This window comes from Salvelinus sp. IW2-2015, unplaced genomic scaffold (assembly GCF_002910315.2).
Source record: "Salvelinus sp. IW2-2015 unplaced genomic scaffold, ASM291031v2 Un_scaffold1702, whole genome shotgun sequence".
In the NCBI taxonomy this organism is placed as follows: Eukaryota; Metazoa; Chordata; class Actinopteri; order Salmoniformes; family Salmonidae; genus Salvelinus; species Salvelinus sp. IW2-2015.
The window spans coordinates 148835-161819 of record NW_019943095.1 but is presented as its reverse complement, the minus strand read 5'-3'; the positions used below and the strand labels follow the sequence as shown (position 1 = coordinate 161819).

General features: G+C 43.6%; 1 pseudogene; it reads left to right on the top strand.

The window, feature by feature from the left end:
- Window positions 1-12985, top strand: part of LOC112071722 (receptor-type tyrosine-protein phosphatase F-like) — a 34030-nt pseudogene that overhangs the window by 14388 nt on the left and 6657 nt on the right.

Here is a 12985-nt window from a genome sequence, read left to right as displayed (position 1 = left end):
ACCGAATCTCACGCTTCTCACCTGGAACCATTCTGTAGGAGAAACCCGAGAAAAGTCAACGAAGGGAACATATTGTTTATGGTGTTCATTGGTGTGTGGTGTGTGTGTGTGTGTTGTGTGTGTGTGTGTGTGTGTGTGTGTGGTGTGTGTGTGTGTGTTATGAAGCATCTTCTCAGATGGATAGCAGAGGGGTTAACATGAAAGTGAAACCAACCAACCATCCCGCGTCTGAGAGGTAGTTAGATAGATAATTAAAGTTGTGATGGAGGGATGCAATGGCAATGAAGAAGAAATGATACAAAGAGAAACGAACAGGGCCATACGCTAGCGGATGGGAGAGGGAGAGAAAAGGAAGAGAGAGAACCAGAGCGACGAGAGAGAGCTAGAGGGAGAAACAGAGATCGAGAGAGAAAGAGACAAATCGAAGAAGAACAGAGATCGAGATGAGACAGACAGAAGGAGAGCGAGAACAAGAGAGAGAGAGAGACAGAGATGAGTGAGAAAGAGCTAGAGAGGAGAAACAAGAGATCGAGAGAAGGAACAGGGATGAGAGAAAGACAGAGAGAGAGCGGAAGAAAGAGACAGAGAGAGACAGAGCCGAAGACTAGAGAGGAGAAACGAGATGAAGAGAGAAGGAAAAAGAGATCGAGAAGAAACAGAGATCAGAGACAACAGACGAGCAGAGAGGAGACAGAGAGGAGAGAACAGAGATTGTGAGAAATAGCTAGCGAGAGAGAAACAGAGATGACGAGAGGTGAAACAGAGAAGAGAGAGAACAATGACGAGAGAGGGAGAACAATCGAGAGAGAGAGAAACAGATTGAAGACAGACAGACAGAGAGAGCGAGAGACAGAGAGAAAGAGGACAGAGAATTGAGTAGAGAGACAGGCAAACAGAGAGAGCGGAACAGGAGAGGAGACGAGATGAGTGGAAAAGAGCGAGAGAGAAACAGAGATCGAGAGAGTGAAACAGAGATCGAGAGAGAAGAAACAGTCGAGAGAGAGGAGAAAGCGAAAGAAGAGAAACGGGATTGAGAGAGACAGACAGACAGAGAGGCGAGGAGAGACAGAGAAGAAGAGATTTGATGGTGAGAGAACAGGCGACTGAAGGACGGAGAGCGAGAGACAGAAGAGAGATGACGACGATTGAGTGAAGAAAGAGCAAGAGAGGAGCAACAGCGAGATACGAGAGGAGGGTAAACGAAGATCGAGAGAAGACGCGAAGAGGGATCGAGAAAGTCGAGGGAGAGACACAGGGATTTGAGAGAGAAGAAGAAAGACAGGGAGAGTAAGAAAGACGAACAGAATGAGAGCGGTCCACAGACAGAGAGGAGAGACAGAGATTGATGAGAGGACAGGCGCAAGAGACGCGACAGAGATGAGAGACAGAGACGAGGCACAGGAAAGCAGACACAGGAGAGAGACAGAGACGAGTGAGAAGACATGCAACACAACACCATAAACAATATTGTTCCCTTCGTTGACTTTCTCCGGGTTTTCTCCTACAGAATGGTTCCAGTGAGAAGCGTGAGATTCGTCAGTTCCAGTTCATGGCCTGGCCGGACCATGGGGTACCAGAGTACCCCACCCCCATCCTGGCCTTCCTACGACGGGTCAAAGCCTGCAACCCCCCTGACGCAGGACCCATGGTGGTACACTGCAGGTAAACTATACTGTTTTTGCGACTGCACTTGAAGAAACTTTAAAAGTTCTTGAAATGTTTCCGGATTGACTGACCTTCACGTCTTAAAGTAATGATGGACTGTCGTTTCTCTTTGCTTATTTGAGCTGTTCTTGACATAATATGGACTTTGGTCTTTTACCACCCTTACGTTGTCAAAACACAACTGATTGGCTAAAACGCATTAGGAAGGAAAGAAATTCCACAAATTAACTTTTAACAAGGCACACCTGTTCATTGAAATGCATTCCAGGTGACTACCTAATGAAGCTGGTTGAGAGAATGCCAAGTGTGTGCAAAACTGTCATTAAGGCAAAGGGTGGTTATTTGAAGAATCTCAAATATAAAACATGATTCCATATGTGTTATTTCATAGTTTTGATGTCTTCACTATTATTCTACATTGTAGAAAATAGTAAAAAATAAAGAAAAACCCTTGAATGAGTAGGTGTGTCCAAAGCATTGCATTTGGCCTTACTGCTACCGATACAAACACAATGAATAACAGATGCACTACATGGAACAACAGGTAGTCCCCAAAACAAATCTACATCAAGTTTGTTCTGAAATGCTTGTCCTATATCTGAGATATATTTTTGGGACATGTATTTATCGAAGATCAATAAAATACTGCAGTAAAACCAGCCAGAAAAAAAGTTGATGAGGTACATGTTTGAAAAGTCTCCTAGATATTACTGTATAACCTTGACGTTGCCCCTCTACGATTAATAAAGTTGTATTGAATTCAATTGAGGGTAGAACAGGCTGCCTGATCGTGTAATGTTAACCTCTCTCCTCCCTCCTCCCTCAGTGCGGGTGTGGATAGAACAGACTGCCTGATCGTGTAATGTTAACCTCTCTCCTCCCTCAGTGCGGGCGTGGGTAGAACAGGCTGCCTGATCGTGTAATGTTAACCTCTCTCCTCCCTCCTCCCTCAGTGCGGGCGTGGGTAGAACAGGCTGCCTGATCGTGATCGAGGCCATGCTGGAGCGTATGAAGCACGAGAAGTCAGTGGATGTCTACGGTCATGTGACGTGTATGAGAGCTCAGCGGAACTACATGGTGCAGACCGAGGACCAGTATGTCTTCATCCACGAGGCCCTGCTAGAGGCAGCCACCTGTGGCCTCACTGAGGTCCCCGCACGAAACCTGTACGCACACATCCAGAAACTCACCCAGCCGCCCACGGGGGAGACCGTCACCGCCATGGAGCTGGAGTTCAAGGTAATATTATTAATAATAATATGTAGAATCTTCATCGTCGTCATCGTCGTAATGAAAATGACCTTCTGGACCTTTTAGACACGTAGATCAGAAATTGGATTGGATAGGTGTATGCCATTGTTAACCAATACGTTCCTAGTTGAGGATTCTTCCCAGCCTATCAGATGTTGAGGTGGAGCCACTACTCCTCCTGTGATTGGACAGTGACCGCGGAGATGTTTCAGATCTCTTTTTTAAATTGTTTTTATTTTTGGAAATTGTTTCCGCAGGTCTACAAACGGGGCAGCCAGTTGCCCAGGTTCTACAGTAGTTTTACGTTTACTGTCCCAGAAAATGACCATATAAAACAACGTTGAACATATACATCCACATGGCTCACAATGACATACAGTTCAAGTCATAGTACTGACAGCCATCAATACTACTACAATGACATACAGTTCAAGTCATAGGGCTGACAGCCATCAATGACGACTACAATGAATGTAGTCCATCAAGTCATGAGGGCTGACAAGCCGCAATATTACTAACAATGTGTAGTCCATCAATATAGGGCTTGAACAGCATCAATCTAAACTAAATGGATTAGTCATCAAGTCATAGAGCTTCAGCCATCAATACAACTACAATTGATGTAGTCCATCAAGTCATAGGGTGACAGCCACAAATACTACTACAATGAGTAGTCCATCCAAGTCATAGGGTGACAGCCATCAATACTACAATGATGTAGTCCATCAAGTCATAGGGCTGACAGCATCAATACTACACAATGATGTATGTCCATCAGTCATGAGCTGACACCATCATACTACTACAAGATAGTGCCATCAAGTCATAGAGCTGACAGCCATAACAACTAACTACAATGATGTAGTCCTCAAGTCATAGACTGACAGCATTATACTACTAAGATGTACATACAATTCAAGTCTAGGGCTGACAGCCATCAATACTACTATAAATGATGTAGTCCATCAAGTCATAGAGCTGACAGCCATCAATACTACTACAATGATGTAGTCCATCAAGTCATAGGGCTGACAGCCATCAATATACTACATGATGTAGTCCATCAAGTCATAGAGCTGACAGCCATCAATACTACTACAATGATGTAGTCCATCAAGTCATAGGGTGACAGCCATCAATACTACTAATGATGTAGTCCATCAAGTCATAGGGCTGACAGCCATAAATACTACTACATTGATGTAGTACTCAAGTCATAGGGCTGACAGCCATCAATACTACTACAATGATGTAGTCCATCAAGTCATAGGGCTGACAGCCATCAATACTACTACAGATGTAGTCATCAGTCATAGGTGAACCATCAAATATACTACAATGATGTAGTCCATCAAGTCATAGAGCTGACAGCCATCAATACTACTACAATGATGTAGTCCATCAAGTCATAGCTGACAGCCACATACACTACAATGACTATACATCAAGCATAGGGTGACACATCAATACTACTATGATGTAGCCATCAAGTCATAGAGCTGACAGCCATCAATACTACTACAATGATGTAGTCCACAAGTCATAGGGCTGACAGCCATCAATACTACTACAATGATGTAGTCCATCAAGTCATAGAGCTGACAGCCATCAATACTACTACAATGATGTAGTCCATCAAGTCATAGGGCTGACAGCCATCAATACAATATACATGATGTAGTCCATCAAGTCATAGGGCTACAGCCATCAATACTACTAAATGATGTAGTCATCAAGTCATAGGGCTGACAGCCATCAATACACTACAATGATGTGTCCATCAAGTCATAGGGCTGACAGCATCAATACTACTACAATGATGTAGTCCATCAAGTCATAGAGCTGACAGCCATCAATATACTACAATGATGTAGTCCATCAAGTACTAGAGGACAGCCATCAATATACTAAAATGATGTAGTCCATCAAGTCATAGGGCTGACAGCCATCAATACTTACAATGATGAAGTCCATCAAGTCATAGGATGACATCCATAATACATCTACCAATGATGTAGTCCATCAAGTCATAGGCTGACAGCCATCAATACTACTACAATATGTAGTCCATCAATCATAGAGCTGACAGCATCAATACTACTACAATGATGTAGTCATCAGTCATAGGCTGACAGCATCAATACTACTACAATGATGTAGTCCATCAAGTCATAGATGACAGCCATACTACTAAATGATGTAGTCCATCAAGTCATAGGCTGACAGCCATCAATACTACAATGATGTAGTCCATCAAGTCATAGGGCTGACAGCCATCAATACTACTACAATGATGTAGTCCATCAAGTCATAGGCTGACAGCCTCATCACTAATAAAGATGTAGTCCATCAAGTCATAGGGCTGACAGCCATCATACTACTACAATGATGTAGTCCATCAAGTCATAGGGCTGACAGCCATCAATACTACTACAATGATGTAGTCCATCAAGTCATAGAGCTGACAGCCATCAATACTACTACAATGATGTAGTCCATCAAGTCATAGGCTGACAGCCATCAATACTACTACAATGACATACAGTAGTCATATAGGGCTGACAGCCATCAATACTACTATAAGAATGTAGTCCATCAAGTCATAGAGCTGACAGCCATCAATACTACTACAATGATGTAGTCCATCAAGTCATAGGGTGACAGCCATCAATACTACTACAATGATGTAGTCCACCAAGTCATAGGCTGACAGCCATCAATACTAATAATGATGTATCCATCAAGTCATAGGGCTGACAGCCATCAATACTACTACAATGATGTAGTCCATCAAGTCATAGGGCTGACAGCATCAATACTACTACAATGATGTAGTCCATCAAGTCATGAGGCTGACAGCCATCAATACTACTACAATGATGTAGTCCATCAAGTCATAGAGCTGACAGCCATCAATACTACTACAATGATGTAGTCCATCAAGTCATAGGCTGACAGCCATCAATACTACTACAATGATGTAGTCCATCAAGTCATAGGGCTGACAGCCATCAATACTCTACAATGTATGTAGTCCATCAAGTCATAGGCTGACAGCCATCAATACTATACAATGATGTAGTCCATCAAGTCATAGGACTGACAGCCATCAATACTACTACAATGATGTAGTCCATCAAGTCATAGATGACAGCCATCAATACTACTACAATGATGTAGTCCATCAAGTCATAGAGCTGACAGCCATCAATACTACAATGATGTAGTCCATCAAGTCATAGAGTGACAGCCATCAATACTACTACAATGATGTAGTCCATCAAGTCATAGGCTGACAGCATCAATACTACTATCAATGATGTAGTCCATCAAGTCATTAGGCTGAACAGCCATCAATACTACTACAATGATGTAGTCATCAAGTCATAGGAGCTGACAGCCATCAATACTACTACAATGATGTAGTCCATCAAGTCATAGGGCTGACAGCATCATACACGAGCAATGATGTAGTCCATCAAGTCATAGGGCTGACAGCCATCAATACTACTACAATGATGTATGGATCCCCACTAGTTCCTGCCAAAGCAGCAGCTACTCTTCCTGGGGTCCAGTTAAATTAAGGCAGTTTTACAATTTAAAAAAACATTACAATACATTCGTAACAGAATTCATAACACACTAAGTGTGTGCCCTCGGGCCCTTACTCCACTACCACATATCTACAGTACTAAAGATACGTGTGTGTATAGTGCGTATGTTATTGTGTGTGTGTGTATGCATGTGTCTGTACCTGTGTGTGTCTGTACCTGTGTGTGTGTGTGTGTGTGTGTCTCTTCACAGTCCCCGTTCTTCCATAAGGTGTATTTTTATCTGTTTTTTAAAATCTGATTCTACTGCTTGCATCAGGAGATATCTACTGCAGCCCTCATCCTCCACATACAACACCCGTTCTGCCAGTCACATTCTGTTAAAGGTCCACAAAGCACACACACATCCCTGGGTCGCTCGTCTTTTCCGTTCACTGCAGCTAGCGACTGGAACGAGCTGCAACAAACACTCAAACTGGACAGTTTTATATCCATCTCTTCATTCAAAGACTCAATCATGGACACTCTTACTGACAGTTGTGGCTGCTTTGTGTGATGTATTGTTGTCCTCTACCTTCTTGCCCTTTGTGCTGTTGTCTGTGTCCAATAATGTGTGTACCATGTTTTGTGCTGCTACCATGTTGTGCTGCTACCATGTTGTTGTCATGTTGTGTTGCTACCATGCTGTGTCATGTGTTGCTACCTTGCTATGTTGTTGTCTTAGGTCTCTCTTTATGTAGTGTTGTGTTGTATCTGTTGTTGTGATGTGTGTTTTGTCCTATATTTATATTGTATTTATTTTTTAATCCCAGCCCCCGTCCCCGCAGGAGGCCTTTTGCCTTTTGGTAGACCGTCATTGTAAATAAGAATTTGTTCTTAACTTACTTGCCTAGTTAAATAAAGGTTAAATAAAAATCAGTTACCTGGTGTGGAATAGAGCTCCATGTTATCATGGCTCTATGTAGTACTGTGCACCTCCCATAGTCTGTTCTGGACTTGAGGACTGTGAAGAGACCTCTGGTGGCATGTCCTGTGGGGTATGCATGGGTGTCTGAGCTGTGTGCCAGTAGTTCAAACAGACAGCTCAGTGCTTTCAACATGTCAATACCTCTAACAAATAAAAGTAGTGATGAAGTCAATCTCTCTTCTACTTTGAGTCAGGAGACATTGACATGCATATTATTAATGTTTGCTCTCTGTCTACATCCAAAGACCAGCTGTGCTGCCCTGTTCTAAGCCAATTGTAAATTTCCTAAGTCATTTTTTTTGTGGCACCTGACCACATGACTGAACAGTAAAGCCTGTAGGACCTGTCTTGTTGATAGTGCTGTTAAGAAGGTAGAGCAGCGCTTTATTATGGACAGACTTCTCCCCATCTTAGCTACTGTTGTATGTTTTGACCATGACAGTTTACAATCCAGGGTTACTCCAAGCAGTTAAGTCACCTCAACTTGCTCAATTTCCACATTATTCATTACAAGATTTAGTTGAGGTTTAGGGTTTAGTGAGTGTTTTGTTCCAAATGCAATGCTTTTAGTTTTGGAAATATTTAGGACTAACTTTTTCCTAACCACCCTTTCTGAAACTAACTGCAGCTCTTTGTTAAGTGTTGCAGTCATTTCAGTCTCTCTAGTAGCTGATGTGTATAGTGTTGAGTCATCGGCATACATAGACACACTGACTGTACTCAAAGCTAGTGGCATGTCGTTAGTAAATATTTTTTTTAACTAAGGGACCTAGACAGTTGCCCTGGGGAATGCCTGATTCTACCTGGATTATATTTGAGAGGCTTCCATTAAAGAACACCCTCTGTGTTCTGTTAGACAAGTAACTCTTTATCCACATTACAGCAGGGGGTGTAAAGCCATAACACATTTTTCCATCAGCAGACTATGATCGATAATGTGAAAAGCCGCACTGAAGTCTAACAAAACATCCCCCACATTCTTTTTTATCATCAATTCATGAATAGGCCTGTCTTGCTTATATGATTATGATGTCATAATGCTTCTAGACAGTGTGTCATAAAGTGTATATTCTACAAGATATTTAAAATATGATGRGGGGAAAAAAACAGGACTGTAAAGAATTTATTAAAACAACAAAGGATGTTAGAAGCAAACATTCAAACATAAGGTCATTTCGTGGCAGGGGGAAAAACAAATTTGAATAAATGTGGATTTTGACACTCTTATGTAGGTGTCATAACCAGCCATAAAATAACACTATACATGTCACAACAGGTGTAAATATATGGGTCATGACAGTGTTATGACAGGTAATAAAAAGTTATGTCAGCTGTTATGACATGGTTATGAATRTGCCATACATGTGTTATGACACTGGRTGTCAAGTAAAGTGTTACCGAAAAGGATAAGATGTACGACTTACTAAATAGAGTCATTAAGGTCGTGTTTACATGATATCCAGCGGTCTGTAGCTCTTCCAGTGGTAGAAGGAGAGAGAGGGAGAGGATACGAGTGAGAGATGGGGACAGGGGGGGAGAGAAAGAGGAGCGATGGTGATTGTGGGACTACAGCCCTGCCGTTCAAGCCCAGGCAGTCTGGCCACCACACACAGAGCAACACCAGGTCTGTCCACTCTCTCCTGTGATGTCCATCTGTGGTGTGAGAGCTGCCAGGTCCAGCACTGAGCCAGCCACGCCTCTCCACTCCCATCTCTCCCATCTCTCCAGCAGGCTCTGCCAGCTCTGCGGACACCCAACACCATCTACTATAGCCATTACAACCATTTTATACCCACCATGCCTTACTGTTACTATCAGTAAAGTCCTGCTGCTATTAATGTGATGTACATTAATGAACCCCTATTAAAGAAACACAATAAAGTGAAGTACATGTGAGTGATACTCTCTCCCCTCCTCCTTCTCTTCCCTTCTTCTCTCTCCTCCTTCTCTCTCCTCCTTCTCTTCTCCCTCCTCCTTCTATATCCCTTCTTCTCTCCTCTTCTTCTCTCCCCTCCTTCTATCTCCTCCTTCTCTCTCCTCCTTCTCTCTCCCCTCCTCCTTCTATCTCCCTTCTTCTCTCTCCTCCTTATCTCTCCTCCTTTTCTCCCATCTTCCTTATATCCCTTCTTCTCTCATCCTTCTCTCTTCTCCTTTTCTCTCCTCCTTCTCTCTCCCCTCCTCCTATCCCTTCTTCTCTCTCCTCATACTCTCTCCTCTTCCTTTATCCTTCTTCTCTCCTCCTTCTCTCTCCTCCTTTTCTCTCCTCCTTCTCTCTCCCCTCCTCCTTCTATCTCCCTTCTTCTCTCTCCTCACTCTCTCCTCTCCTCCTTTTCTCTCCTCTTCCTTATATCCCTTCTTCTCTCTCCCTTTTCTCTCCTCCTTCTCTCTCCCCTCCTCCTTTTCTCTCCTCTTCCTTATCTCCCTTCTTCTCTCCTCCTTTTCTCTCCTCATTCTCTCTCCCCTCCTCCTTCTATCTCCCTTCTTCTCTCTCCTCTGTTTCTCTCCTCCTTCTCTCTCCCCTCCTTCTCTCTCCTCCTTTTCTCTCCTCCTTCTCCTTTTCTCCTCTCTTATTCCCTCCCTCTCTCACAGAGACTGGCTAACTCCAAAGCCCACACCTCTAGGTTCATCAGTGCCAACCTGCCTGCAATAAGTTCAAGAACCGGCTGGTGAACATCATGCCCTTCGAGTCGACACGCGTGTGTCTGCAGCCTATCAGAGGAGTGGAAGGGTCTGACTACATCAACGCCAGCTGCATCGACGGATACAGGTAAGAGAGAGAGTGTGTGTTCTCTGTGTGTGTGTGTGTGTGTGTGTGTGTGTGTTGTGTGTGTTGTGTGGTGGTGTGTGTGTGTGTTGTGTGTGTGTGTGGTGTGTGTTGTGTGTGTGTGTGTTGTGTGTGTGTGTGTGTGGTCTGACTACATCAACGCCAGCTGCATCGGCGGTTACAGGTTAGGAGGAGAAGCAGCAACAATTGTGTGAATTGATTTAGGAATCGTTATAGACACGGGAGAATCTCATTTGCATTGCCTTGATCTTATTCCTTGCATTTCCTTGATTCCTCTCTCTTTTAAAGGGAAGGACCCTTTGACCTTCTCATCCAATGGGTTTTGAGAAGGGAAAAAAAGAAGGAAATGCAGTGAGATTCTCTCACTGTCTAGTCTAGCTGGGTCAGACTGGGGTGGCCAACACGTTCTCCAATCAATGTGTCCATCCATCCTCAGTCGTCTCTGCCTCAGACATCCCTGGGTGTTGATTGACCGCTCCATGTTGAAATACGACCTGTGCTGACATGGCCTGTTAGCTTATAAGGCTACGAGCCTTCCTGAGAGGACAGAGATTAAATGTGGCCTCACACAGTGAAGTGTGGGAGGAGGGAGAGAGAGATGGAGAGAGAGGAGAGAGAGAGAGAGAAGAGAGATGGAGGAGGAGAGAGAGAGAAGGGGAAGGAGAGAGAGAAGAGGAGAGAGAGATGGAGAGAAGGGAGAAGAGAGGGAGAAGATGGAGAGAGAGAGGAGAGAGAAGAGGAGGAAGATGGAGAGAAGAGAGGGGAGAGAAGAGGGAGGATGGAGAGAAGAGAGGGAGAGATGGAGGAGAAGAGAGGGAGAGATGGAGAGAAGAGGGGGAGAGAGGAGGGAGAGATGGAGAGAAAGGAGGGAGAGATGGAGAGAAGAGAGGGGGAGAGAGAGGAGGGAGAGATGGAGAGAAGAGGGGGAGAGAGGAGGAAGAGGAGGGAGAGAGAAGAGAAGAGGAGAGAGATGGAGGAGAAGAGGAGGGAGAGAGAAGAGGGGGAGAGAGCATGATATGTCATGTGGTCCGTACAGGGAGGGAGGCTCAGGCACACAGCTTTTCCCTCCTCTACATTCATCCTATAAACTTTAACACACAGCTTTTCCCTCTACATTCATCCCATAAACTTTAAACACACAGCTTTTCCCTCCTCTACATTCATCCCATAAACTTTAACACACAGCTTTTCCAGCCTCTACATTCATCCCATAAACTTTAAACACACAGCTTTTCCCTCCTCTACATTCTACCATAAACCTTTAACACACAGCTTTTCCCTCCTCTACATTCATCCCATAAACTTTAACACACAGCTTTTCCCTCCTCTACATTCATCCCATAAACTTTAACACACAGCTTTTCCCTCCTCTACATTCATCCATAAACTTTAACACACAGCTTTTCTCTCATCCTATTGTGTTAATGAAAACTGTTCCCCAGAGACCCAGACTGCTTTGTCACTATGTAAATACCTTAATGACAACCGCTCCATTAAGAGCATGGTGTGGTGTGTGTGTGTTGTGTGTGTGTGTGTGTGTGTGTGTGTGTGTGTGTGTGTGTGGTGTGTGTGTGTGTGTGTGTGTGTGTGTGTGTGTGTGTGTGTGTGTGTGTGTGTGTTGTGTGTTGTGTGTGTGTTGTGTATGTGTGGTGTGTTTGTGTGTGTGTGTGTGTGTGTGTGTGTGGTGTGTTAATTAAGCATTTTTCCAGATGGATAGTTTCTCTCTCCCTGTCTGCTATTCCTTGAGTCTTCAGCTGCTCAGCACAGGGACCTGCCATTGTTGTTGTTGATATTGTTGTTGTTAATGTTGTTTTTGTTGTGTGCTGCTGCAGCAGTATTTAGTAATTAAGCCTCGTTTTAACCAGGCTTAAATAGAAACTCAACAAGAGCCTCTCGTGTTTCTCGAACTGAGCCAAGCAGGGAAAGACTAGAGCCCGACCGATACATCGCTCGACCGGTATTATTGGCCGATATYAGCCTTTCACCTAAATATTTGTATCGGTCTTTATTCCACAGATAAAGCGCCGATATTATATACAYAGAATACACAATAATATCTGCTCATTTGTGGTGATTTATGCTTGGTTTCTGTAGGATAACATTGTCTTAATGAACAGCTAGCTCGTGCTTGGTTTCTGTAGGATAACATTGTCTTAATGAACAGCTAGCTCGTGCTTGGTTTCTGTAGGATAACATTGTCTTAATGAACAGCTATCTTGTGCTTGGTTTCTGTAGGATAACATTGTCTTAATGAACAGCTAGTTGTGCTTGGTTTCTGTAGGATAACATTGTCTTAATGAACAGCTATCTTGTGCTTGGTTTCTGTAGGATAACATTGTCTTAATGAACAACTAGTTGTGCTTGGTTTCTGTAGGATAACATTGAATTATCGCTCTAAAAAAACAACATTTATTGGCAGTCATATTGGTAATCGTTGACTTCTGCCTCCTTAAAACTGTTATCGGTATCGGACCCCAAAAATCCTGTCAGGCTCTAGAAAAGACACTTAGATAATGATGAGGGAAGACATCTCATACTGTCTGTCTGTCTGTCTGTCTGTCTTCTGTGTCTCCTCTCCACTTCTATCCCCTCTCTTTCCTCTCCCCTCTCTCCTCTTCTCTGCTCTGTCGTTCTTTTCCTTTATTTGTGTGAGGAGTGGGGCCCAGAGCATCACTCTAATGTCACGGTTACACATTATTGCCTAGCCTGTAGCACCTTCATTAGTTGTTCACCCGTGGCTGTCTCTCTCTGTCTCTCTCTCTCTCT